The following is a 27731-nucleotide window of genomic DNA, read 5'->3' as shown; positions in this document are numbered from 1 at the left end:
AGCTACTTTTCTTATAATGTAATGGAATTTCAGGGCCACAAACAAATAAAGAACTTCAAATTGAAAAATCCCAGTCCATCTTCTACTCCTCCACCCCAAAGGAAGGTGCAGAAAGCAGTCAAGGAAACGGGTTGAGGGGAGTTTCTTTGGCAGCTTTCTCTTGTGCCTGTGTTTGATTCCTGGGCCATTGTGCCAGACATCTTCAGTAAGGAACACTTTTAAGCACCAAATCTCCTTCCTACTAGGTTTGGACTGTGCCTGAAAAGATACTGACATGAATAAAAGCTTGTTATTGAGAGTTAAGATGCAGCCTATGACTCAAATGATGCACACTTGGGGAGACTTCACACACCCTAGTTCCTTCCATCTCTAGTCACTTTCAGCTTCTCACTACCCATATGATTTTAATGTGTCCAACCTGGGGGTAATCCCCAGGCAGGGAATCTAAGGAGGTATGGAAAACAGATGAAAATCAAGGAGAAAAAAAAAAGTCGAAATGGTTAGCAGTGAGGTCAGAGAATGCCTTTGTTGGGAAGGACTTCAGTTAATTGTCCCCAAGTATCCTAGTGCAAGGACCCTCTATATTATTGGAGAGATGATGACATCTGACTCAGTTTCATGACTTCCAGATTCTAGCCCTTGGAGCAATACCAGGCTAGCTGCACCGAAATCTTTATCCTGGAATCAGGAACTTTTATGGACTCCCAGGTCCCACCCTTGAAAGTCTGAATTTTGTAGATCTGGGATGAGGCCTGGGCATCTCTATGTTTTAAAGCTTCGGACTATTTTGAAGTGCATTCAGGTTGAAATTCACTTCTTTAGAGAGCTCTGGCCTAGATCGCCCCATCCCTAATGACAAAAAACAAAAACAAAAACAAAAACAAAAATGCTAGAATCCCCAAAACTCATTGCAAGCAAATTGCGCTTACAGTGTTTTCTGTAATCATATTTTTGTACTACTGACAGCAGGTTGATTAATGCTTTCCTGCTCTCCTCAAACCCAGCCATGACCTAAAGCATCACCTGAGGTCTTTATCTGGGCCTCGCTATCTCAGTTTGAGCTCTTTGTTGCGGGCCAGCCAAGATGCTGACAGGAACAAAAATGACTTGTTTTTGAGAGTAAAGATACAACCTATGACTGAGATGACGCACACAGGTTCACGGAGGGAGACTCTCACATCCGACCTACCTTCTTCCGTCCACAGAAAGTCACGTTGCTACTCTAACCACATCACTAATTCCGAAAGATGGGGACTCCTACACTTGGCCTCTAGGTCAATGCTTCTGATTGGGGCAGGGACCCGAAAGGCATCCAGCCCCAAGTTCCTGGCACCTCCAGCTCCCTCAGCACCAACAGCTAAAGCTTATGGGTGTAACTGCACTGCCGAAGGCAGTGTTTTTGATTTTTGAATTTCTAGGGTGCTTGTTTAAAAAGACAGACTTGGGCTCCATAGGGAAAAAAATCTCTGAATATCTGGTGTGGAGCCAGGAAATCTGTCTTTTGAACAAGCAGGCCCAAGTAATTCTGAGCCTGGCTGATTTTGAATTTCCCCCTTTTGGGACTCAGTCCCTATAAAGAAAAGTACACGGAAAGCAAGACAACTTCCTCTCTGCCCTCCCAGGGCCACTGCTCCACTCTCCTTGAGATCTTGGCCACGTCACCTCTATTTTTACATTCACCCTCACCTTCTACCCATTCTCTTTCTCAAGAAAAGTTCTTATCTGCCAGAAGACTGGTCTTATCTAGTTAACATTTACAGGGGCCCAATTCTATCCATTCAAGCAGAAAGTACAGGGAAAGTGGGCAGAACCGTACGGGGAGGACAGTGTTGAAGAAAAACTCAGCAGTGGAACTCAGCAATGTCAAAAAATAAAAAATAAAGATTCATACATCTATTCTGTCATTCAGAATTGAATTATTAAGTGATGGCTCACCCACTAAGTTCTCTTCCAATGAGCCCCGGTTGTGGAAAATAAAGGTCTGGATTTGATCATGGCTCCATCACTTATTGGCTATGGAACCTTGGGTGAAGCATTGAAATTCTCTGAGATTTAGTTTCTTTGTCTATAAAATGGGGGTGATCGCCTGATAGGGGTCCTGTTAGTTTTAATTAGGTAACATATTTAAATGCCTAGCAATGGTTTTTGGCACATAACAGGCAGTCAGAAAACACTAGATGTTAATGATACGACTTTGTAACATACATATTTCTTCACTTCCCTCTTCACTTACTCTAAGCTCCAGCCAACTTGAATTACTGTTCTCAGAGGCCCCGATAAGCCATGGGCTTTAGAATCTAACAGTGTTGGTTTAATCATGTCTCCATCACCAACCCATGAGCTGTATGACCTTTCTGGGCCTCAGTCTCCTCTAGGAATAAGAGATACCTCGCCAAGTCTTCGTAAAAGCCTAGTACAACAGTGTACATAAGAAGTCCGGCACTATGTCTGGCCCTTGATATGCTCCATCCTTCCTTCTGCCTCTCCTTCCCTGCAGGCTCCCGTATCTGTCCACGCTCTCCCACCTTGGTGCCTTTGCTCATACTGCTTTTTCCGCTTGGAATGCTCCTTCTCCATTTCCTGTTTGTTGGAATTTTTCCCAAAGCTATCTTCATACTACCCAACCTGAAAGGACAAAAGCCCAGATAAACCACCCTTCATTAACAAATAGAGTATTTATTGATAGTCTATTATATGTCATATTGCTAGTGCCAAGGGATACAGAGATGATAAGGTCTAGTTCCTGACCTCAACAAATTCAATCGACTTAACATAAGAACAAATAAACCGTAATAATAGGGAGTAAGAGTAGCAACAGAAGTTAAGTCTAAAGTGCGGGGAGAGTACAGAAGAGGGAGCTCTTGGGTCAAATGGGTAGGGGAAGACATCAAAGAGACAAGGACCTTTGGGTGGGCCTGGAGGATGAGTAGTGTTTGACAGACGAGAAGAGGGAAAAGGCTGTCTAAGACTACCCCAGACCCCAAACATCTGAGATTGATGGGAGCACCAGCATGGATGCAGGTGAACCTGGAGTAGGGAGGAGATGAAGACAGGTCAGGAGCAATCTCTAGAAGTCATTTATCTCTAGTCCTCATCGTATCATTAGTTAAGGGGCCATGGGCTACAGAATTGTAACTCAAAGGGCATGTGGGTATAGAGCCCCCTTCTGCTGACCTTTTCTTTTTTTTTTAACTAAAAATAAACTTTTCTTTCGATTTCTTAAATTCAATTGCAAAATTTAGAAAATCCCGCTTCACTCATAAGGGAGTAAAAGTTGAAAGATTTGGTACTTTCTGAGGAAGGTCACAATTTGTGAGTGAAAATTTTATCTTACCATCCAGCCATCTCCCTCTATGAGCCCAAAGTCAACAACCACAGGGCTAGTGCAATGCCTCGTTTTAGGGCCTTCTACAAGATGTTCCTAGCAAGGTACTGTTGCTGGTCTCCAGGTTCTACCTGGCCCCATGACTAAAGTAGCCAACATTATGGCCCTTCAGATACCAGGCAGCTAACTGTCAATTCTTACTCATCACCTCCTGGGCTCAGCCCACAAGCGTGGGAAAAGTCGCAGCCACTTTCGCCATTCTTTGCCGCCATGTTCCTTGTACTCCAGACACACTGAATGTCTCACCATGCTCCAGACAGAGCAGCTCTTTCACAGTGCTTGAAATCTCCTTTGCATGTGCCTGTCTGGGAGGGTCCGATCACCATCACTCCTGGTTCCTTTCCTCTGCCCACTACCCCCAAACACACAGACATTCACATACCCAACTCACTCTTTCCCTGGTAAACTACTAACCCTTTAATTTAGTCATGCATCACAGTTCTCAGTGAAATCTCTCTCAGCTACCCAATTCTTCTCTAGGTAGTAAATCACTTTCTCTTCGAAGTCTTATGGCATTTCACTCTCCTCCTTTCATAGCACTGTCCCATTGTGCAATGACATATGTGATGAGTGCCTGTGACTCCTGGGGAAACTGAGCTCCTTCGGGGCAGTGCTGGAGATGGACACATCTCTAGCTTTAGCACTCAGCATATAGTCGAGTTCACAGTGAACACTGTTTATTGATGGTCTTCACCACTAAGTCAGAAGCTCAACGGGATAAAGAATTTCTTTGTCTTGTTTAATATTGTAGCCTCTGCATAGCCAGGGCAGTGCCTAATATGTGGAAGGCACTCAATAAAAATTGGCTGAATTAATTGAATTTCATCAACTCAAGAGAATGTGATGAAATGAAAGACTTGGCCAAGTTGTTTGATTTCCCAAAAATTAATTCATTTGAAGAGTATCACGACTTCAAATATTTATCGAGCAAATGTTTTTGCACGAACTGTAACATATATGAAGATAAACAAATACGAAGCTTATAGAAACGTGGGAAGGAGGATAAAAGCAATATGAACACAAGGAAGGAAGCAATGAGTGCCACGAAAGAAGGGCAGATAACGCGCTGTGGGTGCTCAGGAGAGGGCTGCTTCTTCCGTAGTATTGGTCAATGTCTTCCGATAGGACAAACCATTTTTGATCTTTTTTCCAGTCTGACCCTGGTAGCCTCCTGACCCTGGCCCCTGGGTGTAGCTGATTGGAAGGGTGACACCTGACCTGGGCTTGAGCTGTTAGTCTCCCAGGAATTGGGATCAGATACTTCAGATCACTAATCGGCTTGTGCTTGTCCCTTGAATGAAAGACAAGCGACCTCTGAAGCTGTGCTGTTGTGGTTTTTTTGTAAACTGCTCAGAGATGCAGTGATTGCTGGTCTGGGGGAGAGAGCAGGATGCAGGGGTACTAAAAAGGCAAAAAAAAAAAAAAAAAGTAGCCATGTGGCCTCAGCGAGTAAGAGGCAGAGGACTGGCTTTCTGATGACTTCTGCTTCTTATTCTAGCTCCTCAGTGACCTGCAACAGCTCCTGCTCATAGCTCTTCTGAGACACACAGGCTCCTTTCAATAAATACCTCCTTTTTCCTTCAGTTCACTAGAAGACCAGTCTTACAAACATCCCTGGTCCCAGAGAATGACTTCACAGCCAAGGTCCCTGTAACAGAATCAATTCACCCATGGAAGAGAGTTCAAAAGTGTTTGCATACATGTGTGCTTCAATTTGTCCACACCTATGGGTGGTGAGGAACACACAAATTTATAAATAAATGCCCCCTCTCTATATCCTCTTGGAATCCTGTCAGTGCATGCGAGCATCTGTCTATGGAGAAAAATCGTAGAGAGTCATCATTACAAAGAAAGTCATCATCACTAAGCTCGCACCTTCTGGTGGTGGATTTGAGGTTTGCAAAAGTGCACATGTGGCAACCTCTTTACAAAAACTTAACCCAACTACTCTGAGCCAAATCACACCTTCAATCAAGGCTTGTACTGTGTGGGACGGCCAGAAGGAGAGGTCGGGTATGTTTCTCAGAGGGTTATGAGACTGACATTTGGCTGATTGGGTGGGAAAGGGGCACAGCCAGATGTGGTGGGCCCTGAGACACATACAGTTCAAGGGAGAGCTCTCTTTAAAATATATATGTAACTACTAACATAATACCAGGTTCGGGGCTTTGGAAAGGGCTGATGCAAGTGAGAGACTCTGAGGCTTTAGGGTTATTATTTTCCCAGAAAATTGATTTGAGGAGGGGGGTACAGAGCTCGAACTTAAACTTCACTTTTCATCTTCTGTCCTTGTCATTTCCATAAAAATTGAAGTCTCCAGAGGATTGTGGTTCTACAAAAGTACACTTTCCTCATAGAGGTGATGCAGTATGGGCTTCTATACAGCTAGAGAGGGCAAGTTGGATGAAACACTTGGCCTAGAGAGGAACATGAGCTCGGCTGCTTGAGAAGGAGAGAAATGAGTCCCCCCGCCCCCACTTCTTGCCACTCCTTTAATCCAGCAATTCCCAAATTATTAAATCTTGATTCCTTTACTTCTATGTCTCACAGATCACCCCCTTTCTCACTCCCCCAGGTCACACAATCCCTTCTTTTGAGGGAGACTCAAAATGCATCTTGCAATATCACCTCAAACTGGGGTCTAGGGAGAAAATGTAGCTAAGAACGTGAGCTTGGAGTCTGGCTGTCTGGATTAGAAGCCCCATTCTGCCACCTCGTAGCTGAGGAAACTTAGATAAGTTATTTCAGCTTTCTCTCTGACTTTCAGTTTCTTCTCTGCAAACCTGAGATAAAATTAGACCTTACCTCACAGGGTTATTGTGCAAATAATTCAAAAAAAATGTCTAGCACCGTACATACTTGTTAGATGGACATCATGTATTATAACTCACCAGCACTGCACACCAATAGTTGTTGGATTTTAATGCTTTGGTCTCCACACATTCATGAGGATCATGCCTTCTTCTTGTTGAAGTCTCCTTCCTTGCTCCTTTCTCTGAGGAATTCAAAGTATTTGCAGCAGTAGACAAGGAAGTTGGGATGATTCTCCTCATTTTATGACTGACCAAGGCAGGTCCCAGAGCTGTTAAAGGCAAGGCCAAATCTTCAGAAGAGGCGAGGCCGGTCTACAAGAGAGAGCGAAGACCCTGGCCTCTCAGTACAGTGCTCTGGACTGGGGAGCACAGTAGGTTTGTCTCAGTGGAAACCTCGACTCTGCCTGGGACTCTGCTGGTAAGGGAGAAGTAGACAGCAAATGGTCCAGAGAAAGTCACCTGTCCCTACAACTTACAGTAGGTGTGTTCCTCTTCCTCCTTCAACTCCAACTTGGCACTACCAAAAAGCAAAGATTCTGGGTTCCCTAAGCTGTCAGGAGGTCTGTGGCCCTAATCGGCCGTTCTGCCACTCGCTTGCTCTGAAATTCTGTTTGTTTGTCTCTAAAATCAGAGATTGGGCTTGATGACATCCAAGATTCTTATCTTGACCTCTTCAGAAATTGCTTCATCTCAAAATCACTTGGAGAAAAAGCCAGAGCCAATATCTCAGAATGTTATGCTTCCTACAAACCACCACATCCTCTCTGAGCAAATTTCATCATATCCCAGAGTCCTGGTCCCTGAGAGGACAGGGCCTGAAATGACCATCTGCTGTCATCCTTTGGCATCCTTTGGAACTACTAGTGTTTGTGAGTGAGAGGAGTTGGTTTGAAGGTAGCAACGGAAGCTTGGTTGGGCCTTAAGCAAGAAAAAAATTAGGGAACTTACGTGCTTCAATTTGGAGAACAATTTTTCAAGATTTTATATATATATATGTATGTATAGACACCTTATTTCTATACTGGCAGATAAAACAGTGAGGAGTGCAGTATCAAATTTCTGTAGCATATATCTAGACATTTGTAAGAATAACTAAACTTTCTGAGGTGTAGGATGCTGAAATGGGCGACCAAAGGTAAAGGGGAAACACTTGGTGCCTCTGACTTCCACATGTTCTACTTAAGAGAAGATATAGCCTGACCCTCACCCCACCACCGCCACATGGATTTCCTTCCTTCCTGAGAATTCTAGAATTCTGCATTGCTTGAGCAAGAAAGTACAAAGAAAGACTGATTTGACAAAAGAAATAGGTTTGGCAATGAATGTGTCACAATGTGACCCCAGAAAAGTTACTTAACTTGACCATGCAAAAATCAAGGATGTTCACAAGGCCTCTGCACTGCAGGGTGTGAACCCTGACTCTTAGAGGCTGATCCCGGCATGGGAATCAGTGAAGGGCCTTCTTCCTCAAAGTCTTACCCCAGCCTTACCCTCAGCACAGAGACTTTGTGACCTGGGTCATCAGGCAATGTTACCCACCTACTGGACTGTAAGCATCTCTGAGTTTATAGTCCTGAGTTGGACTAAGATGCAGAGGAAGATGGTAGCTTTCAGGGGCTCCTAGAATGATGGGGGAAGCAAGCTTATGGACTCTACCTCCAGGAGCTGCCAGACTAATGGGGATGACAAAGGGCACGTTAAAATAATCCTACAGGAGCTCATGGAGGAAAATAACAATATAAGGGAAAATTAACATAGCTCAATAAAAGGTGAAGGATGAACTGAATTAATCAGAGAAGTCTTCTTGGAGAAGGTGAGTTTAAGACTGGTAGTAGAAAGAAGAGAGTCATTGATCCAGACACAATTGATAGAACAAGAGTGAGTTGTGGGGAATAACCTGAGGGCAGGCTCAGATCCCTGGGTAGACAAGTACACAGCTATCCATGTGTAGAAGTCATATGAGTTCATAGCAAGTTATTCCTAAGCCCTGGGTCTGTCTCCCCATCCTTAGAATGAGGAAGGAATTAACCTAGCTAGTCCCTACAGTTCTTTCCAGAATTCTACAGTATAGGGAAGAATCTGAGGGTGAGTTGGCTTGGGTAGAGTAGAAAATAAGTGATGAGTAGGAAGCAATAGGCCAAGCTCCTGAGGCATCTAATCTGTGAGTAATCCAGGTCTATCAGTTTGGGCTGAGCAAAGTCAGAGCCCCCACGACCAAGCATCACCCAGAACTGTTCCCTGTAAAGCAGCCTCAGAGCAGAAGGCAACCTGTGTATATGACAGAATAAACCCACTGAATGCAAAGAAACTAAAATATGTCAGGAAGATGGAGCGAGGTCTAGAAAGGTACAACAGCTTTAAGATGACTCATCCATCCCCTCTAACAACAGACCACTGCCCTAGACTGTTGCCAGCTCAACAGTACCCCTTGGCTGCTAGGTGTTACTCTAATTTTCAAATCATTCAGTTGGCCCATGTTTCCAGATCTAGACTGGTCCCTAGCTCTTAGTTGTTTGCACAGAGAAAAAAGATCCCACTAAGAGAGAGGCCTGGTTCAGATAGCCAGGATTGCTTCAGGGAGGCACAGAGAGATGGGGGTGGGGTTTGGCAGGCCTGGCATGGTCTTCAGAGCACAAGATTTCGGGGGCCCCTCATCCTGCCACAAAGACTGCACTCAATAGCTTTTGCCCTGAGATTGCTGACATTTTCCATCCCATGGCACCTTTGCCAATTCAAACAGGCGACATGGGAAGAAAGGCTATAGAAAGTAGGGAGTGTCACAGGATTACGGCTTGACAAAGCAAGGGGCTTAGTACAGGTCAGGAAACATGGTCCAGGGAAATCCCCAAACAGAAGTGCCCCAGCTGGTTTCCCCATCAGTTTGGGTAACTTTCCATTGCCACACACCTACCCCCACCCCCTAGGTCTCTTCTAAAGAACTTATTGCTTGCCTCGGGACCTATTGAACATAGGAATCAAAAGAAATAATGAACCTGGTTCCTGAACTTGAGAAACTGTGATCTACATGGGAAGACAAAGAGTGCATTTGTGCCACAAGTAGGGAGGATCCAAGAAGGAAGCAATGATCAAAGGCCAGATTGAAATATAAGAGGCTCAGAGAAGGGCATGTCAGTGAGAGCTGGAGCAGTGGGAAGAGGCCTCGTGTAGGAGGGGCACCCAGAGCTCAATAGCACGGCAATCAGTGAGTGCAGGGGAGGTAGGAAGGCAGGGTGAGTGCTTCAGGGAGCAGAGGCCAGACATTGGAGTATATGATGGGACAGACCATAGAGAGAAACTGGAATGAAATAAACTACCATTTGTCGAGTGCCTACTGTAAGCCACTCACTGTGCCAGGTACTTTCTATCTGTCGTTTCATTTTTATCCTCTCTTCAAGAATGTTAGTATCTTTATTTCTATTTTGTATGTGGGGAAAGTCAAGTATTTATATAAATTTAGACTTGACCTGGTGGCCAATGAGAAGTCTCTGCCAGTGGCCAAACTGGGGAGTAGCTTGACGGTAACATTGAAGGAGGAGGAGTGAACTGGATGTGGAATGCAGGATGCCGAAGAATATTGTCCAACTTCCACTTAAGGGATCGAGAGGAGACATGACCCAAGAGCCCTGTAGATGTCTTTGAGAAACTGAGCGACGCTCTCTGACCTGGGAATTCACCCTCATGACTCAGGTACACTAAAATTAGCCTTCACCCCAAGGGCCTTTACCCACACCTGGTGTCAGCCCTGTCCCACTCTCCCCCTGCTGCTCAGCTTCTCTGTGTTGTCAGCAGGAACAGTCCTTTCTGGCTAGGCATTTGGATGAGCTAATCATCACCAACTGTTACGGAGGCCAACAAGGTATTACCATCACAGCTACCCAAACTGCGGCTATGACTAATCGAGTGGTGTCAGAGATTCAGAAAGCATTGATAATTATTATAATTACTTTTTCCAGCCTTTGTGTTGTTCCTATTTTTGAGGTTCCAGATATGAGATGAAGAATGAAAGGAAGGCCCAACGTTTCCCAGAATTGAGAGAGCACGCTATTTCGTTCAGCTGCCAGCCTGGCCTTGTGGTAGGTGATGGGGGTGTCTGCTGGGGTCCTATTTGACTCTCCAAGAAGCACCTTGATGAAGGTCTGAGCAATCTGGGGGCTGGGGTGAGTCAGGCCAGATGGAGGAATCGGAAGCATCTACCAGAGTGTGTCCCCAGGGCACGCAGTCGGGGAATCCCTCAAGGGAACCGGGACCTTGCTGACCAAAGCCGGCCTGAAGGAAAACCCTGTCTTGCTTCATGACTCCTGATTCATGGCTTTCCCCTCCTGGAACTTGGCTCACGTGCTACCCCTGAAGCAGCCATCACCAGTTGCCTCGAATTATTTTTAAAACAGTCGCCCCCAAATCCCTCAGACGACAAAAGTCACCTGCAGATGCCTGGTCAGGATCCACCTCCAGAACCACCCTTGGTGACTGCCAGTGGCCTGCCTGGGTACAAACACATCTACAACACTATCTTTCTCATCTACTCTATAATAGATCCTGAAAGCCCTTCATTTCACGGTCATTATAATGCAAACCATCCCCGCCAGAGGGACAGAAAAGAGAACAAGAAAACTAACATACACAGGGTACTCTCCAGTGCTGGGCACCATCTTGTGAACTGTAAATTGTTCATTTCAGCTCTTCTTCACACAGCCCTATGAAATGTATTATTGTGACTCTGGATTGGAGAGAAACCCAAGGCTTAGTGGTTCCCATTTGCCCAAAGCCACGCAGGAGAAACCTTCGGGGCCAGAATTGGGACAAAAATGTCTTTGAATTCAAAGCCCATTGTTTTTCTAATATGCCAACTGGCTTCCCCATTACTCTATCTATTCAGGGACAACAGAGCATGGCCTCTGCAGCTGCACCGGCCAATTCTGGTTCTGACACTTACTAATTCTGGTTCCAATTCTGGTTCTGACACTTACTAAGCTGTGTGTGCTCAGATTGGGCACCTCAACTCAGTTCCCCAACTGTAAGTTGGGCTAATGGAAAAGGTGACATCAATTACACAGATCTATATTAGGATTGCTGTGAAAATTAAAGAGATTAGTATATGCACACCATTCAGAACCGTGCCCGATATATTCCGAGGGATAGCCCTTGTGTTGTTTCTATTATTTATTTTAATGAACGCATGATACTTATATCAGGCTCAGTCCTGAAAACAGCTCTTCAAAAGGGAGGAAATGTGAATAAGCCAGTCCTCAAAGAGACAACCAGGGCCATCACGTTTCTGTCAATCCCCAATTTTTCCTAAGGTGGCCCTAAGAGCTCACACCCCTGTTAACCAAATACAGCCTTTAATGTGGTGGGGAGGGGGCTGAGGCCATAGTGAGCTGAGATTGGGGAAGGAAAGGATGATTTGAGGAACTCAGACCTGCCTCCAGGCTCAGGAATACTCAGCCACATTTACTTGGGAAGTGGGTGGGGGCGGGGGTTTGGTCGTATATTATTTCCAGGGTAGACTTTTTCTGCCCTTTTCCAGGCTTTCTCATAAGTTTAGAACAAAGAGAAGGCATTTCACATTTCATCCTTAAAAGCCACAGATGTTACCAGGATGGGGCAATTGCAGAAAGCGGGCATGTGCCCGTGACTGGCACTATGCATCTTTCATAATGGGAAGGGCAAAAAAGATGATACATCCAACCAGTGTGGGAAGGCCCAGGGCCTGCCCACACTCTGCCCTCGAATGCACTCTCTCTCTCTTACACACACACACACACACACACGAATATTCACGGTTACTTAGACACCCCATCTGCAATATTACAGTTTTCACTGTAGGAGTTTTCCTAGGAGGGTTAGAAACTGCAGTTATAACCAATTTTTAGTGTTCAGTTGACCAGTTACCTTTAAGAAAATGCGGTTTTTGCAGGAAGCGGGGAAGAAAGCAACTGGTAAGGGTAAAGCTGTTGGTGGAAGAAACCACACCGAAGCTTTAGAAACCAAGAAAGCTGACGAGAAGGCACAGGATGGCTGCACATGGAGCACAGACACAGATGGGACCGAGCACAGTATGAGAGAACTAAAGGCAAACGCGGGGACCCCCTGGACACAGCTGGCAGCGGGGCCACTGGGAATATGCCCGGCATTGCCCTCATAATGAACAAATCACGTTCATTGATTAGTTCTCTCTATCCAGTCCTACAGCTGTCTCAAGAAACAATCTCTTTCCCAAGGAAGAAGTGGAAGAGGTCACTCTGGCCCTTTAATTGGAATCTTAGTAATGGTGGATGTGACAAGCACTGTTCATCTGACTAGACCTGAGAAAGCCCTCTGGCTCACAAATGTCTCATGCACACAAGCAGCAAACAGGAGAGAAAAACTTAGCAAAAAGGAAGGAGGAAGGACATCAGACGTCATCTGTCAAGTCATCCTGAACTTTCTGGAATGTGTTCTAAGAAGAACCCCCTGTGGAATCTAGGATCTTGCCTCCCTCTTGCCTGCCCTGCCTTCAGGCTGTAGGCATCTGCTGAGGGAATTCTGGAGGTGACAAACCCCTAACTCCTTTTCAGCACCTCCAACTTCTTCTGCCCCAGCTGGTATCAGGGAGGGAGGAGAGGTGGGCCAACGGGATGAGGTGTCAGAGGACTGAGTGAACCTTCAGACACCTGCCAGAGCCCTAAACCTGCGTCAGAGTCTGTCTCCATCGAAAGGAAAGAAAGCAAGTGTGCCACAACCAAATCACAGTAGCTAGAGTGGAAAATACAGCCCTGACACGGGCCGTTGGCTCTGGGGAAAATTCTGCCAATGAACCATATTGAGACAGTGTTGTTTATCATCTATGGTTGCCAAGCCTGGGTTTCTTTTTTTCCTCTCATCTATTTGGGAGGTGGCAGGTATCTGCATTTCAATGCAGTGGAGGAGGCTGCTGTTGTCTGTCCTTAGACCAACACTCAGAGAAAGATGCTGAATATCAGCCATGAGGGAATTTCATGGGGCTTATGTTATCTTCTGAGACACTGAGAGGAAGAGAAGTGGGGAGGACCACACCCTTATGGCTTTTTTTTTTTTAAAGATATAATTGATACATCGCTTTCAGTTATAATGACATCTTTTAACCTTTTGAAAATTATTGAAGCCACATTGTTCATCTCAGTATGGTGCTATGGTAAAAAATGCACTGGTTAGCAGGAGACCAAAGTTCTAATTCCTCCTCTGACACTCAGGCCAGTTCCTTAAAGGCTCCGGACTTCAGTTTTCTCGTCTGTAAAAAGAGAGAGTTAATTTGGAAATGAACTGGAAAATAAACTCCAAAATTCTCTCAAGCTCTCGTAGCTCTAAGCACTTCCCTCTATGCATTCTGCTATCCGACTTTGGGCAAATCATCTCATCTCTCTGAGTCTCAATATCTTCATATCTGGCTTGCCTACCTCCTAGGGTGGCAAGGAGGACCGAATGAGGGCACTTCGTAAACCTTGACACCCTGGACACATGGAGATGTTTACCACGTACCAGGGTTCTGATGATCTAGGACCCCTGGTATTCCATGAAGCTAGCAACAGGCTTATAATAAAACGGGAGACGGTTTTTGCTGGATCGAAGAAAATGTTCTGACCACTAAGATCATTAGACATTGTGAAATCTTTTGTAAAGGACTTCAAGAAAAGAGTAGACAAGGATTGGTGCCGGGTTGTTTAGTCATGTCTTAAAAGCAAGGACCTAGACCAAGTGACTCCTACTTCACTTCTAGTGTAAAAATTTTTTAAGTATCCTATGTAAGGGTTAGAGTGGGAAAATACTCTACATGGATAACAGCCTTTTGGATTTAATCTGGACATTTCCGATGTCTAAGGCTTATTGGAATCTGGGGGTGGCTTCCTAGAAGATGCTTTTAGAGGATGTGACACATAAGCAGTGCTTTCTGAAATGATGGATTGGGAAGATAGGCAAGGTGGGGAAGCAAATGAGGTTTTGAAGGAATGTAGAGTTGTTTTGTAGTTTCCAAAAAGAGAAGTTCAGTGAGCAGGTATGACAGCCTTGAGAAAATTCTTGCTCTTATAGAAAGCTACACATAGAGTTTTTTAAATCTCTAAGTTTTAGGGTCAAATCTGGGTTCACAATTCTGCCTCAACCACTAACAACTGTATGCCTATGGTGAGTTACTTGAGCTTCATTTTACTCTTCTGTAAAATAGAATTAGTAATTGGATAAACTCTTGAGGTTGTTTAATATAAATAATATAATATAAATAATACAAAGTGGTTGGCACATAGTAAGAAATTAAAGCGATAAAGGAAAACTAACTAAGCCAAGTAGTAGTTGACGAGAGACATGAGCAGGGTCCATGGGCTCTGGACTTGGGTCAGACTGTGTCACGACCATGGCACATAGTAAGCACATACTATATGGCAGCAGGCAGCTGGCAGCAGTTAGTCATAGAAGAGCTGCAAAGAGTCACATACACCCCATGCACACAAGCACACACTCACACTCAACAGATCATTGCTTAAGCGTATAATCTTCGGGTTGGGAAGATGAATAAGAGGTCTGAAGACCAGTGTGTTTCCCCAGGCATTGTCACAGGAAGAAAGGTCTGAAGAGTCCCATGAACCCCGGGCGGAGGGGGAATTTAGAAGGAAGCTTTCTGAAAAGCGCAAATTTCCATGGCTATAATATGGTTGGTAGAAAGGAAAGTGGGGCCTGACGGACCGCACCGCGTGGGGCAATGGGACGGATGGAGCCCAGGAAGAAGATGTGTGGTTTACTGGTTTGCGGCACTGCTAGTGAGGAGAAACTCCTGATCCCACTCCTGCTGCTGGTTCTAGGAAAAGGTACCAGGGCCTCCCTCCTCGAATCAAGGACAAGACCACAAAAGAATTAACTCTTTCATGCCTTTAGCTGTTTTGTGGTCTTAAAATAGTTCAGCTATTGAAAAGCCTTTTTGATCTTCTGCGAGGGAGGGGGAAAAAAAAGAGTCTCCACATTTCACAGAGACAGAAAACTGAGGCTCCCTAAAGTTGGAAGACATCTTCATAGTTGCACAGAATTAAAACTAAAACTAAAACAGGTCTCCTTTCCCTAGGCCTAGATCTTTACCTTTTGAGAATCTTAAACCGGAATGTTAGCGAAAATGAGCAAAATATTCACACCAAGCTAGACTCTGCCTCCTCTCTATCTATCTCTGGCATATCCAGGCCCCAAGGACAAAATATACACATACACACATACATATATAAGCAAAAATACATTCAAATGCATATACATAAAGGACACTTCACAACTCTAGGTGTAGTACGCCAACTGTGGCCAAGAACAGTTGTAAGCACTGGAGGATTTACAAAGAAAGAAGAGAGAGAGAGAGAGAGAGAGAGAGAGAGAAGAGAGAGAGAGAGAAGAGAAGAAAGAAAGAAGAAAGAAAGAAGAAAGAAAGAAAGAAAGAAAGAAAGAAAGAAAGAAAGAAAGAAGAAAGATAGAAAGAAGAAAGAAGAACGGGAAGGGAAGGGAAGGGAAGGGAAGGGAAGGGAAGGGAAGGGAAGGGAAGGGAAGGGAAGGGAAAAGAAAAGAAAGCTCGCTGAGATCAGATTAGTAAAGAAAGGCTCATGGAAGAGGTAGTACTGAAGGATTCTGTTGGGTAGAAGGGGTGGGCAGTGCAGTCACTGCCGGCCGAAAAAGCCAAGTGGAGGCAGGGAGTGGGAAGAGCACAGGGCTCCTTCTGACAGCAGACGAGAGCCCTCATTTTGGCCAGAAACCTTGGGCAGAAAAGTTGTGGTAAAGAAGACTGCAAAGGCACTCGGGAGTATGAATGCCATGCTCAGATGGCTGGGTTGTGTTTTGAAGGCACCACACAGCCACTGAAGTTTAATGCAAACGGGAGTTTGATAATAAAACTGGTTCATCAGGAAAATGAGCCTCTGGTCTGGAGAAATTCAAAATGACTTAAAGAGTGCATTCTGTTCTCTAGCTACCGGGGGTTGAAAGGAACAATCCACATAAAGAATTCACCTGGTTTTTCTTAGAATGGAAATGGCAATAACTACCAGCTATGGCCAAATCTCCTTTGGCTTTTAGCTTGGCTAGGGTGGAGTCAATGGGAAGATCTCAGCACACTCCGCACCATTTCTGTAGCCCTAGGTCTCTGTTGCATTGACCCCACCAGGCTCAACCTCAACTTTCCAGTCACTACAACCTATACTCTGGCTCCGTGTGATCTCCTGCTACAACACAGCTCTTCCTCCTCACCTCCAGTTTACCCTAAAGCCCTCTGATTTTACATGAAATGAAACAGAAGCCCCAGCTGTGGTCATAATGACCAGAAGCTCCTGTGTGCTGTTCCCCAGCTCATTTGCCTCCATCAAAGGCCCTGTCTAATCAGTCCCCCGCAGACCCCGCCCCCTCAAGGAGGTATCTATGGGGATATCAAGTCTTCCTCCACTTGTACTGCCCTTTGGACTTTCAGAGTTATTTCAGGAGACCCAGAAGGGAAAGAAAGATTGTAGTAGTATCAACAGTCATGCTGTTCCGATAGTAGTGGCCCTGGTAGTTGTAGCAGTCATAGAGTAATTAGATAGTAGCCATAGTACAACTAAAAGATAGCCAAGTATTAGACATTGAGGACTCACTATGTGCTAAGAACTATGGTAAGCATTTATCCCCTTTTCTGCTCATAAATAGGACATGAGTTTTAATACTTCTTCCATCTTATAGGTACAATAAGGTTTTCTTGGCAGAGGTGTATATGGGGTTCTGTATTCTAGTGGCAGAACTACAAGGCCTGTTTACCCATGACACCTTCTAAGGATGCCCTATTCTCTCTCCTCTACCACTTCCCAGCCTCAAGTCCCCATTATCACCCCTTCCCAACACATGACTGAATCGTGCAGCCCCTTTGACCAGGAACAAGTTTGTATACTTCAGTGCAGATAGTTTTTGACTCACGTACAGATATTTGTGTCACTTTTTTGGAACCAGAAACAATGTCTTCGTAGAAACTCATTTTATAAATCCCGATATGTTCCTATCCTACAATACAACTAAGTTATACTACAAATAGCACCAAGCTCAGTTCAAGTTCTTGGGAACTAAGATCTACAAGATTTATAAAAGAAAGCTGCTTTCTTCTACTGGGCATATGACCAGCCTTAGGCAACATTTGAAATGGGCAAAGTTGTCTTGGTCACCACCCATAACACTCTACTCTCTCTCCCTGAGACCCCTTTCTGGGAGGTTTCTTTCCACTTTACCTCACTTGAAAGCCCCTGTCAAAAACCCTCAGTTTAAACACCTGATTTCTACCTGGCTTGACTAAGACCTCCCAGATGATCCACTCTCGTTCCCGCCTGTCCCAGCTCATGACCAGCCCTCCATGGAACTCATCCTCGGGGGGTCAGCACACCTGAGGGGCTGCTGCTTCTGCAACTCTGAGTCTGAGCCCAGTGTCTCTCTAGAAGTTACCAGTTGCTTCGTCAAGAATTTCTCGGAAGCAGAACCTTGAAAGAAGGGGTTCCTTAACTCATAAGGATAAGAAAGAACCAATAGTTGCCCTTCACATCTGTAGAAAACAGGCATTTCTAAATCGGAGGTGGCCTATGTGTACTCTTGCACTATCTGTGTGTTTCTGTTGTGTGGGTCTTCAGTCTACTTGCTCTGTGGAGCTTTCTTCATGGGATCCATGAATCTGCTTCATTGGAGCCTGTGTGCGGTGGTGCTCCCCAACAACGGTTGTACCACAACAGTCACATATCTTGTTTCCAGTCCTGGGCATTCCTTCCTGGCTTCTCTACTTCTCCTTGTGGGGTACAACTGAGGGGTTGAGGAACTCCATTCATTGCTTCAAAGCATTTGCAGCTGGCAATCCCCTGGGACTAAAACAGCACTCTAACTGGCCTCATTGTGCTTTGCCATGTGAATCCAGCATCCCAGGTCCCCTCCACCAAGAAAACCTATTCTCTGAGACCCCTATCGTAAGCCAGCCACACGAACAACACTTCCTCCTTTGCACTAGCCTGACTCGCAGCAGACATGAAAAATGACACAGACATTTTACCACATGGTGCAAATAATTTCTAAAGAACGTGAAGGCCCTTCTGAAAGAGATGTAAAGCGATCTCTAGGGCTTTCCAGTAATATTCTTCCCTCCTAGACACAGTCAATGTGAGAAATCCACTTCCGGAAGGTGATCACCTCCCTCCCACGCCCCCACCACCTCCTGCCCCCAACCGTGCTCTTGAGGAAAAGGCAGAATCACGTCCTCCCTGATGAGCGAACGGAGGCCCCTCTGATTTCCACTGCTCTCAGCAGGCCTGACTCACAACGAAACTGCAACCTCAAGAACACAGGGGGCCAGGATTGCGAGAAGGAAATACAGGTGAACACACGCAAAAGCTGCTTGAGGAAAAGGTTTTGCTTCTCTTACAGAATGGCACTTCCAGAGCTGGGCAGATGCTGTGAACTGGAAGTGGGTGAAGGGTCCTGCAGTCATGCTGACCTAGTGGATTTGGCAGAGAGGGAAAGTATGCATCAGAACCACATGTGCCAACTAACTCGTGCCGAGGAAGGTAAATGGGACAGAGTGGAGAGGAGAAATAGGGGAATCACAAAAGTCTAGGAAGTAGGATTTGGAAAGCACCTCAGAAAAACAACACTGTCAAGGCTTCCGCTTGTAGATGCAGAAAGCAAGGCAGAGGGATGAAAAGGAATGTGTCTGGGATTCCACAGTGGAAGGCTCAGGGCTGGTAACCATTCTCCTAGGCACTTGATCTAGAACTCTTTCTACTGTGGAATCAACTTCTCTGTCCCCCTGTAGCATCCTCAGAATATTGGGGTTAAGAGCCTGTCGTGTTTCAAGTCTTCAGATACACAAAGGGATGCATCTAGCTATAACAGCTGAGCATTCCCATGGAAAACACCAGCGATCACAGCTCAGATGTCCTGATGGCTTGTTATGTGCCAGGCACTCACCTAAGCTCTTATAAATATATGCTGCTCCATTCAGCTCTTACAACAACCTCACAGTGTCAGTCATCATCTCCAGTTATAGATACTACAGCACAGGAGAGCTCAGTAACTTGCCCAAGTTCACACCAATGGTGAGAGGCAGAGCTGAGCTGCAAATTCAGTCTGACTCCAGGGCCCACATGCTTAACTGCCACACTCGACTGCAAAGACCAGCCCAAAGGCAGAGCACATCGTGTGATCTGCAGTAACCAAACATTTGCACCCAGGGGGTGGAGGTGCCAAAGTGGGGAAGATGGGTGCCTTGCTGTCAAACATCCAGCCTTTGCTGCCGGAGGTACATGGGGTCTACCGCAGAAGAGAGGCGTCAGCGCACAACCCTTAACCTTTCTTCTATGAAAACAATCAATGGACTCCTTGATCCAATTTATACCCAAACTCCTGCTTGAGGTTCCTGACTTTATTGCTACTCAGAACAGTCCCAGATCACCCAGAAACCAAGGCACAAACAGATTTTCTTTAATTTGGGGGGAGAAAAAAAAAAAATATATATATATATATATATAATTTAAAGCATTGATGTAGTCATCACAAGTCTCAAGACCTTGTTTAACTTCCTTAAATTTATCTTATAATTTACTGGTGTGTTATTTTGAACTGTGTTTGAAGTTTGAAGCATCTTAGAGCCTCAGACATTCCTAGTCCATCTCTAGAAAAAGAAGACATTCTATTTCCACTCATTCTGCAGAGCGTCGCCCACAGCTGGACAGGCAGTCAGGGATCGAGTTTTAATTTCACTCAGAGTCTGACCCAGTTTCTAAAGTGGTGCTGACCTTATCAGTGATTTCCAAACTAGCCAGACCAGTGAAAGCCCCCGTCTGCATTGCCACTTCACTTTTCATGAGGTATGAAGACAATGGAAAGCAATTGTATTGATCTAACTGGATAAATCCTGACCAGTTGGACTGAGAAATGTTTGACTTTATTTTCTAGGTTGATCTAAAAACTTAGAAAGTACCAGTTTAACCAAAGAGAAACAGAGAAAGCAGGGTATTTTAACTGCCTCTCAGAACTGGAGACCGGGGGTGGGGGGGGGAGGGTGGGGGGCGGGGCAGGAGAGACTCACAATAGAGGGAAAGAGCAAGAGAGAGAATTAAAAGTGGAAGTAAAAAGTAGAACTCAAAATAAGCCTGCAACAGTATCCCTTCAATAGCCTTGGGCTCCCTGAGTGCACACAGCCCCTACAACCTGGTTTTAGGCTCAGGGCCCCTTGGAGACGGGATTTACAGTAATAGATAAAGCACTGCAAATCAGCCCCAAAACTCCCATGGTTTCTGACTTGAAACCACAAACACTATGTGTATGAGGCCCTTCAGCTTCCATGACATATACGATGCTCACAGGAGCATCTAAAGAATCGCACTAGCTATTTGGAAACTCTGAATAAAGCAGACAGCAGTGAAGTAATGGGCTTCTCCCTTCTGCATCCGAGTCAGGTGCCCTGTGGGCATGTCCCCTGCCCCTTCCTCTGAAACCGAACTGTGATCAAACTCCTCCCACTCATCCTCACCCAGAGATTTTTGTTAAACACTTAAGCCAGCAGTTCTCAAAGGGTGGTTCAAGGACCTCTGGGGAGGTCTTCTCTTTTCCAACTGTATATTTATGTGAGGCTGGACTTTCTTTAAATACTTCAACCAAAACAATGAATCACAATAATTTGAATGTAGGAACAGATGTAAGTATACAAGTGCTTCTATTGAGGCAGATACTTAAAGAGATTTGGAATGAATGTCAAACAATGCCCCTAAATGTGTTCTGACTTGAAATATATGGTTATGTCTCATAAAAATTGTTATTTATGTTAACTTGTAATAGCTTTTTTTATTTTGATTACTCTAAAATGTCATAAATAAAAGTCTTCTTAATTTCTCTGTTTTAGTTTTTAGTGTAACTATTGATAGATAAAACTCACATAAGCAAAAGCTCTTTGTGGTCTTTGACAATATTTAAGAATGAAAAAGGGTCAGAATGCAAATAGCTTGAGAATAGTCAACTTAGAAAATCTAGGACCACACTGGACACAGTTGCACATCCTTTGGAGAGTTTACAACCCAAGGCTGACATATAAATAACACAGTCACAATAGAAGTTGCATGAATCCAGGACAGAGGAAGCACTTGGCTCTCCCCATGAAATGCAGATGTGCATCTAAAGCACACATTGAAAATACGTGGAGTGTGGTTGAAGATTTAGAGTTAGGGGTAGTTTGAGTCAAGGAATTAAGTACCGATTTGAGAAGACTAATGCAAAGACAATTGAGTTCAGATTCTGCCTTTGCCATTAACTGTCTCTAGTGCCCAGGAAAGTCATTTTCTTCTCTGGGACTCAGTTTGCCCATCTGTAAAATGAGTGGTATGGATTAGATAATGTCCAAGGTCCTTCCTCTTCTGACATCTTATGACATAAGATATTTTTTATCACACCAATAACCATGGAGGATTTGGTTAACATATGCCTGGAAGAGTGTTGGTTAGTAAATGAGATTGATTTTTTTTTAATAGAAAAGCTAATTGGGAATAGGCATGTACTTTGTGAAGGTAACTATTTCCCTAAGTGAATTCATCCTCTACCTATATGAGATAGAAGATAAACATATAGCCAGTTACAGTTACAAAAAGCTTAGAAAGCATACATTCAGTCATTCAGTCAGTCAACAAACATTCAGTGAGAAACTCGAATGTGCCCAGAATTATATTAAGTACTAGGCAAACAATGATGATCAAAAACTGACATAGGCCCCACCCTCATGAGACAGTCTAATGGGAGAGATGAAGATCAATGAAGTGAGCACAGGCCCACATGTATAATTACAAATTGATGTAAGTACTAGAATAAGAAAGGAGCAAAGTGTTCTGAGATGATTTACCCAGAAGACATGACCTAGACTGGAGAATAGGAAAAGACTCATTTGAGGGAGTAGCATCTCAGCTGAGAACTGATGGATGAAGAGAAGGAAAAGGATCATTGAAGACATTTAAAAAAAAAAAAGGAAAGCCAGTGACGCCGGAGTGCAAGGGGAAGTGGAAAGTGCTGAGAGCCAACGCAGGAGAAACAGACAGGGTCAGATGATACAGGGAGTTATAGATGATATTAAAAATATGGGATTTAGAGCCAAGGGCACATTTTAGAGAGAAAGGTCAAAGATGACGTACTCAACATTACGGTCTCTTGAATAAGGAGATGGTGGTTCAGGCTAATTGTGGTGAAAGGGCATGCCAGACTATACCTTTTAACACTGCTGCGGTCATGGCTCAGAGACAAATACAATAGAAATCCTTTCCTGTCTGCAAATATTCTAAGATTTGGGAGGGAACTTCACCCAGAAAGAAAAAGCGGCGGCAGCTGAAGGGCTTATGCAGGTTGATGTTTGAAAGTAATCACTCTGGCTACAAAGTGGAGAACGGGTTTGGAGAATGGATGTTAGAACATCAATTAGGCATTTATTTTGGAGTCCAGAAGAGATAAGATAGTAGTATGAACCAGACAATTGTTGCTTCTGCAGATGGAAGTGGAGAGAAGTAAGCAGATTAGAAAGATGTTTGCGAAGAAAAGTTTGGAGGACATGGTGGTAGATTGGACATTGGTTGGCAGAGAGGGAGAAATCAACAAGCTATTTTGAGGTTTCTGGCTTGTACGGTGCCCTTTACTGATCAGGGAGGACTGCATGAAGGTGAGACCAGAGAAAGATGATGAGTTCAGTCTCATACGCAGAATCAACTACATAAATTGGGGGCTCAGTGCAAGCTAAAAACATGAGGCTTCTTGTTCCACAAATATTAAGAATGTCAAGCCAGTGACAACAGAGCAAGGGCAGGACTCTTCTAAGCATAGACCCTGTGTGACTACACAAGTCACAGGGCCACAAAGCCAGCCCTGTTGAGACATGCTAGGTTTGAAGTGTTAGCCATCCAAAGGAGATTTGAGTAAACTAAATCCCATCAGAGGGACAGCCCTGGAGCTGAGAGAATCTCTGTGTGCCCCAGGCTCTGGAACTAGTTATTCTAAGTACTCATGCAGACAGAACAGGAACAGCTGTATTCTCTGGGTAATAAGAGGTCCAACACCTGGTATCCTGCCTCCCGTAAGCCAAATGTCTCATATAAAAATTACAGATCACGGTGCTTGTCCCCTAAGGAAAATCCAAATTGCTTGATTTGGAGCCTCATTGCACAAAGGGAAATTCCACAATGGCTGTCCAAAATCAGCCCTTCCGCTGTGGTTTGCACCGTCTGCCTGCCACGATCCTCAGAAGAGCACCCAGTCCGGTTTGCATAACCCTTGCTTTATTTGACCAAGGGGCCAGCTCCATCTGGCTCCTAAAAAACTCTAGCCCAAAGGCCTTTAGTCTGAAGCAGCCCAGCCACAAGACCGAAGTCAGATGAGCCCAGAGAAGGACAATGGAACAGAACCCCGTCCTCTTGGGCCACCATTAAACCACACTTGGGGATGTGATACCAGCCTCTGCTGTTGACCAGGCCTGTTGTAGTATAGCTGCTGAGGAAACCATCCAGGGAGCTGAGGAGGTTATTTCAAGCTGGGGAAATTATTGTACGCACTAGATGTCCAGGATAAGAAGAAATGAAACTCCCATTATCAGCCTTGAAATAATAACTACTAGTGGGTGAGTAGGACTCAAAACGCAAGGGGATTCTTCAACAGGACAGTCATCCACCTTGCCCCAGTTAGCCACCATCCCACTTTCTCTGCGTGAATCACAAACCTTCCTATTCCCTCCTGAGTGGCCCCATTAGCAGATAAGCTGGCTGAACCTGGAGTCCAGCAAACCAGGCTTCTTTGGCCTTCGTTTGCAACTCCGGTGCAGCCCCACAGGACTGTTCCATACTCTTGGGTCTGAGCTACAGAATTGCTGCAAGGCGCAGGGCAATTGTACTAAGAAGGTTACCACTTTGCCGAGCCTGAGGGTAGCTAGGAGGTGATTCCTAATACTATCTAGTGCACTGTAAATAGGACCCACCAGACTCTATTCCCTGACATACACACATACACACACACACATACACACTGGCAGTTCTTGTCTTCCTGGGGTCCTCTGCAGCTAAAGTGGTGAAACTCAGTGAATGGAAATTTCCAGAAAGATTATTAGGATCTCCTGGGTTGACATGCCTTTGGCTGTTTGGACTTTACCCATACCTCTTCTCCCCGACATCGTGCCACAATGGATAGGCGAGCAGGAAGGCAGAAAAAGCAAGCTGTGGATGATATACAAGTGCTGCTCCAGCTTCGGACTGCCTGCCTCTGGACCGAATGGGAGAGACCAAAAAAATAGCATCTTTCTTTTTTAAGCCGCGCTTAATCAGATTTTCTTTCATTGGCAGCTGATTATAGATATTAGGAAATATTCCAGAGCAGAAGTGGAAGAGGAGAGGTATTTTCCCTCCCACAGGGAAAATTCACTTCAATTCGATTTAATTAGCGTCTATTACACATCCACTATGCACCTGGACCCGACGGATAAGTGGACTCAGGCCACTTGGGCTGGAGGAGCCCACAGTCTGCCAGGTGCCATTTGTGTCCTCTTGAAATCCTCAGGAGCCAGCGGTGGCCAGACCGACGCTCCTTCCACACGTGCTGCCCTCCCACTCCCTGCTCCACACGGGCTCTTCCCTGACACGGAAACCCGAACTCGGGTCTTCCAACATGCGGACGGTTGCCATGTATGATACGGATGTGACCTGCAAGTTTGGGACTTTTCCTAATGGACCCGAGTGACTTTTTAGATACACAGATTATCTTCACAGCCTTGAGAAACAGGATGACTCCCATTTATGTCGTTCTCGTTGTTCGGTCAATATAAAAGCAAAGGGACTTAACTTTTTCCGAAAAGTCCATCCTTATTCTCTTGTACCAGGTTGACGTCAGTCCTGTGAGATGTGTTGATAGGGATGCTATTGTTTTCTTGATTTGTTAATTAAGATACGACATCAAGAAATCTGCCTATTGTTACCTCTCTGATCATTTAGATTCTGAAATTTTGAAGTGAGAGCGGACAGTGATTTCAAACCGATGGGGAAAGGATCAACTACATAAATCGTTTATGGATTTAGAAAAGATAGAAATGGCTTTTGTCCACCTCCCTTCTCCCTGCCACGTCGTGCATGCGTGCATGCGTGCATGCGTGTACGTATCCGTGTGTATGCATATGCATATATACTTACATATATATCGCAAATTATAGGAAGGAAGTGGAAGAGACGTTTCCTGCTCCCTGAGTTTCCCTCCCTAGCCCTCTGAGTCCTTGCCTGTGCCTAGACCAGTCTCCTTAGCATTGCTTCCTCCAGCCCTGGCCAAGGTTCTCAGGACACTCTGCTATGTCCATCCTAATACAGGAAAGAGGAAGCTTTGCACCTGGCACCTATGATGGGTCAGTCCCTGTGCCCCAGGGGCACAAAGGACAATAGAACGACGTCTTGCTTTGGGGACCTCACAGCTGACTAGGGGAGGCGACATAGGACATGGATGACAGCTCTAGGGTTGCAGATTAGTAGTGGACGAAAGCACAGGCCATGGTGGCAAACAAGAGCAGGAGGGGTCCATGCTGGTGAGCCAAGGAGCGGAGCCGCAGAGCCTCACCCGGGGTTCGAGTTCCCTGAGCGAACTGTTCTGCCACATTAAGTCTGCACCTAGACACCCAGCGCAGAGGAGGGTCAGCCCTATGGACTAGAGCAGACACTTCCGGAAAACCCAGGAGCCAAGAGCAAAGGGGAAGGGTGGAAGGGACGCAAAGCCCAGCTCTGGCTCCTCCGTGCTTCCTGATGGCAAGACCCAGTGCTCCGAACCCCGGGGAGTCCAGCAGGTGCAGCGGTTGTGAGTTAGCTGCACCCCACCCCCATTTCCAAAAGGCTTTCTCCCCCCACGATTCTTACGCTTCTACATTAACAGTCCCCAAAGGGTGAGGGGAGAGGCCACGGTCTCCTGATTCTGGCCCGGAAGGTGCAGCCACAGGGTGGGCCTGGACTCCCCACTCCTCCCTCCCACTCACCGGGGATGTCCGCCTCGCTTGCTGTGACACCATGGCCTTCTCCAGTGGGGCAGGCTCAGCACCCGGTGCCATCCGAGGTGTCCCAGTGCTGATACGGGAGGGCAAGGAAGTAACAAAACACCAGGAGATTCCTGCGTGTGGCTCCACTTGTTACTTCCCCAAGCCCCAGCCCATGGGAAGCCCAAGGCCCCCGCAGCCAAGTGGCAGGCACTGTTGCCCCCTGGGACAGATGGAAACAGACAGGGGGAGGCCAGTGCCGCCCTGGGTTTAGAGAGGGGCACAGCCAGGGCAGAGCCCCGCCTGCTGCCCCGTCCCCAGTCAGCGCTCCTCCCAGTTACTGTCTCCTCCGCAGCGCTGGGGCAGCCCCTGTGGAAGAGAGAGGGCAAGGCACGGGACCCCGGGGACTGTCCAGATGCCTGAAGTGCTGTCACCACCCCCGTCTTTCCCAGTTAGAGGTAGAGCAACGTGCCTCGCCACGTCTGGCCGCCCTGCCCCTCCCCCACGCACTCACACACTCATGTGCACATGCTTGCAGTCACAGACACAGTCACACACTCACGCACACATTTACACACACAGGCACACACATTCACATGTGCGAATCCAAGACAAGGCAACTGAGGCTTCTCTGAGAGGGAGAGGAACAGGTGAGAGGAGAGAACGGGGCCTGCTGTCCCGCTGGCGAGGCATCCTCACTGACTTGCCCTGTTATTCCTACTTTTCCTCCTCATTTTTCAGGCTTAAGTGTCCAGCCATAGAAGCTTATGACTAGAAGAAACCCCAAGGACTGCTTAACCCGATCTTTTCCTTCCACACACTGGGGACCGCGTGGAGCCAGATAAGGAGCGTGGTGTTGGCATCAGGCCGGCCCAGGGGCAAATTCTGGCTGCCTCACTCAGCACCCACGTAACCTCGTGCCAGTTCCGTAACGTCCCTGGGCCTGGGTTCGCTCACTGCAACGTGGAGATGGTGAGACACACAGCGACTGGCAGGTATCACGCTTTCAGTGCGTGTGACGACTCTCACTAACTTCCCCCTCGTGCTGGGACAGCCGCGGGGGTGAAGACACCGGCCTTCGTGTCTCTCTGACCCTGGAGCCTGAGCAGGACCCTGGGGTGCATCGGGCGCCCGCCCTGTGGGAAGCTGGCCTCTCTCAGGGGCCGTCTCCCAACGGAAAATGAAAGAAGCAGAAGGCAGCTTGGAGGATGTTTAGCTCACCCTCGTGTTTCTCTCGGGGAAACCGAGGCCCAGAGAGTTGAGGTGACTTCCTGATTCAGCAAGGAGGAGCCTTGGGTGTTCAACCCAGGTTGGGAAGGGGATACAATTATTTCTCAATCCCAGTGTACTCTGGAATGGCCGATTTGTCCACGTCACTGTGACCTAGGAACACGAGAATGGAACCCACAACTGTGGGCCTCTGCGCACGGAGCAGCTGTTCACCCCAGGAAATCAACTTTTTTTTTTTTTTTTTATTAAGAGAAGCTGAAATTTTATTTTAAAAGAGAGGTAGCTCATTTTAAAAACAGCCTTATTGCAG

General features: G+C 45.9%; 1 protein-coding gene and 1 long non-coding RNA gene across 5 annotated transcripts in view; one reads left to right on the top strand and one right to left on the bottom strand.

Annotated features, from left to right (window-relative positions):
• Positions 1-27731, bottom strand: part of IL19 (interleukin 19) — a 64676-nt gene that overhangs the window by 35282 nt on the left and 1663 nt on the right. For 2 of the 4 annotated variants that reach the window (XM_016129277.2, XM_036234451.1), the window contains exon 2: positions 6277-6467. The gene's annotated coding sequence lies outside the window, so the exon portion shown is untranslated. Of the gene's footprint in view, positions 1-6276; positions 7102-27731 lie in introns of those variants that run through there. The other 2 variants (XM_016129278.2, XM_036234450.1) reach the window with 2 other exon arrangements.
• LOC118612838 lies at positions 5359-14374 on the top strand. Its single transcript, XR_004955097.1, has 3 exons — positions 5359-5398; positions 9793-10271; positions 12116-14374. It is a non-coding gene; the product is annotated as an uncharacterized LOC118612838 (long non-coding RNA).

The sequence above is a fragment of the Rousettus aegyptiacus genome, unplaced genomic scaffold (assembly GCF_014176215.1).
Source record: "Rousettus aegyptiacus isolate mRouAeg1 unplaced genomic scaffold, mRouAeg1.p scaffold_m13_p_17, whole genome shotgun sequence".
NCBI classification, from domain to species: Eukaryota; Metazoa; Chordata; class Mammalia; order Chiroptera; family Pteropodidae; genus Rousettus; species Rousettus aegyptiacus.
The sequence above is the reverse complement of the archived record's forward strand: the minus strand, read 5'-3'. Positions and strand labels throughout refer to the sequence as shown.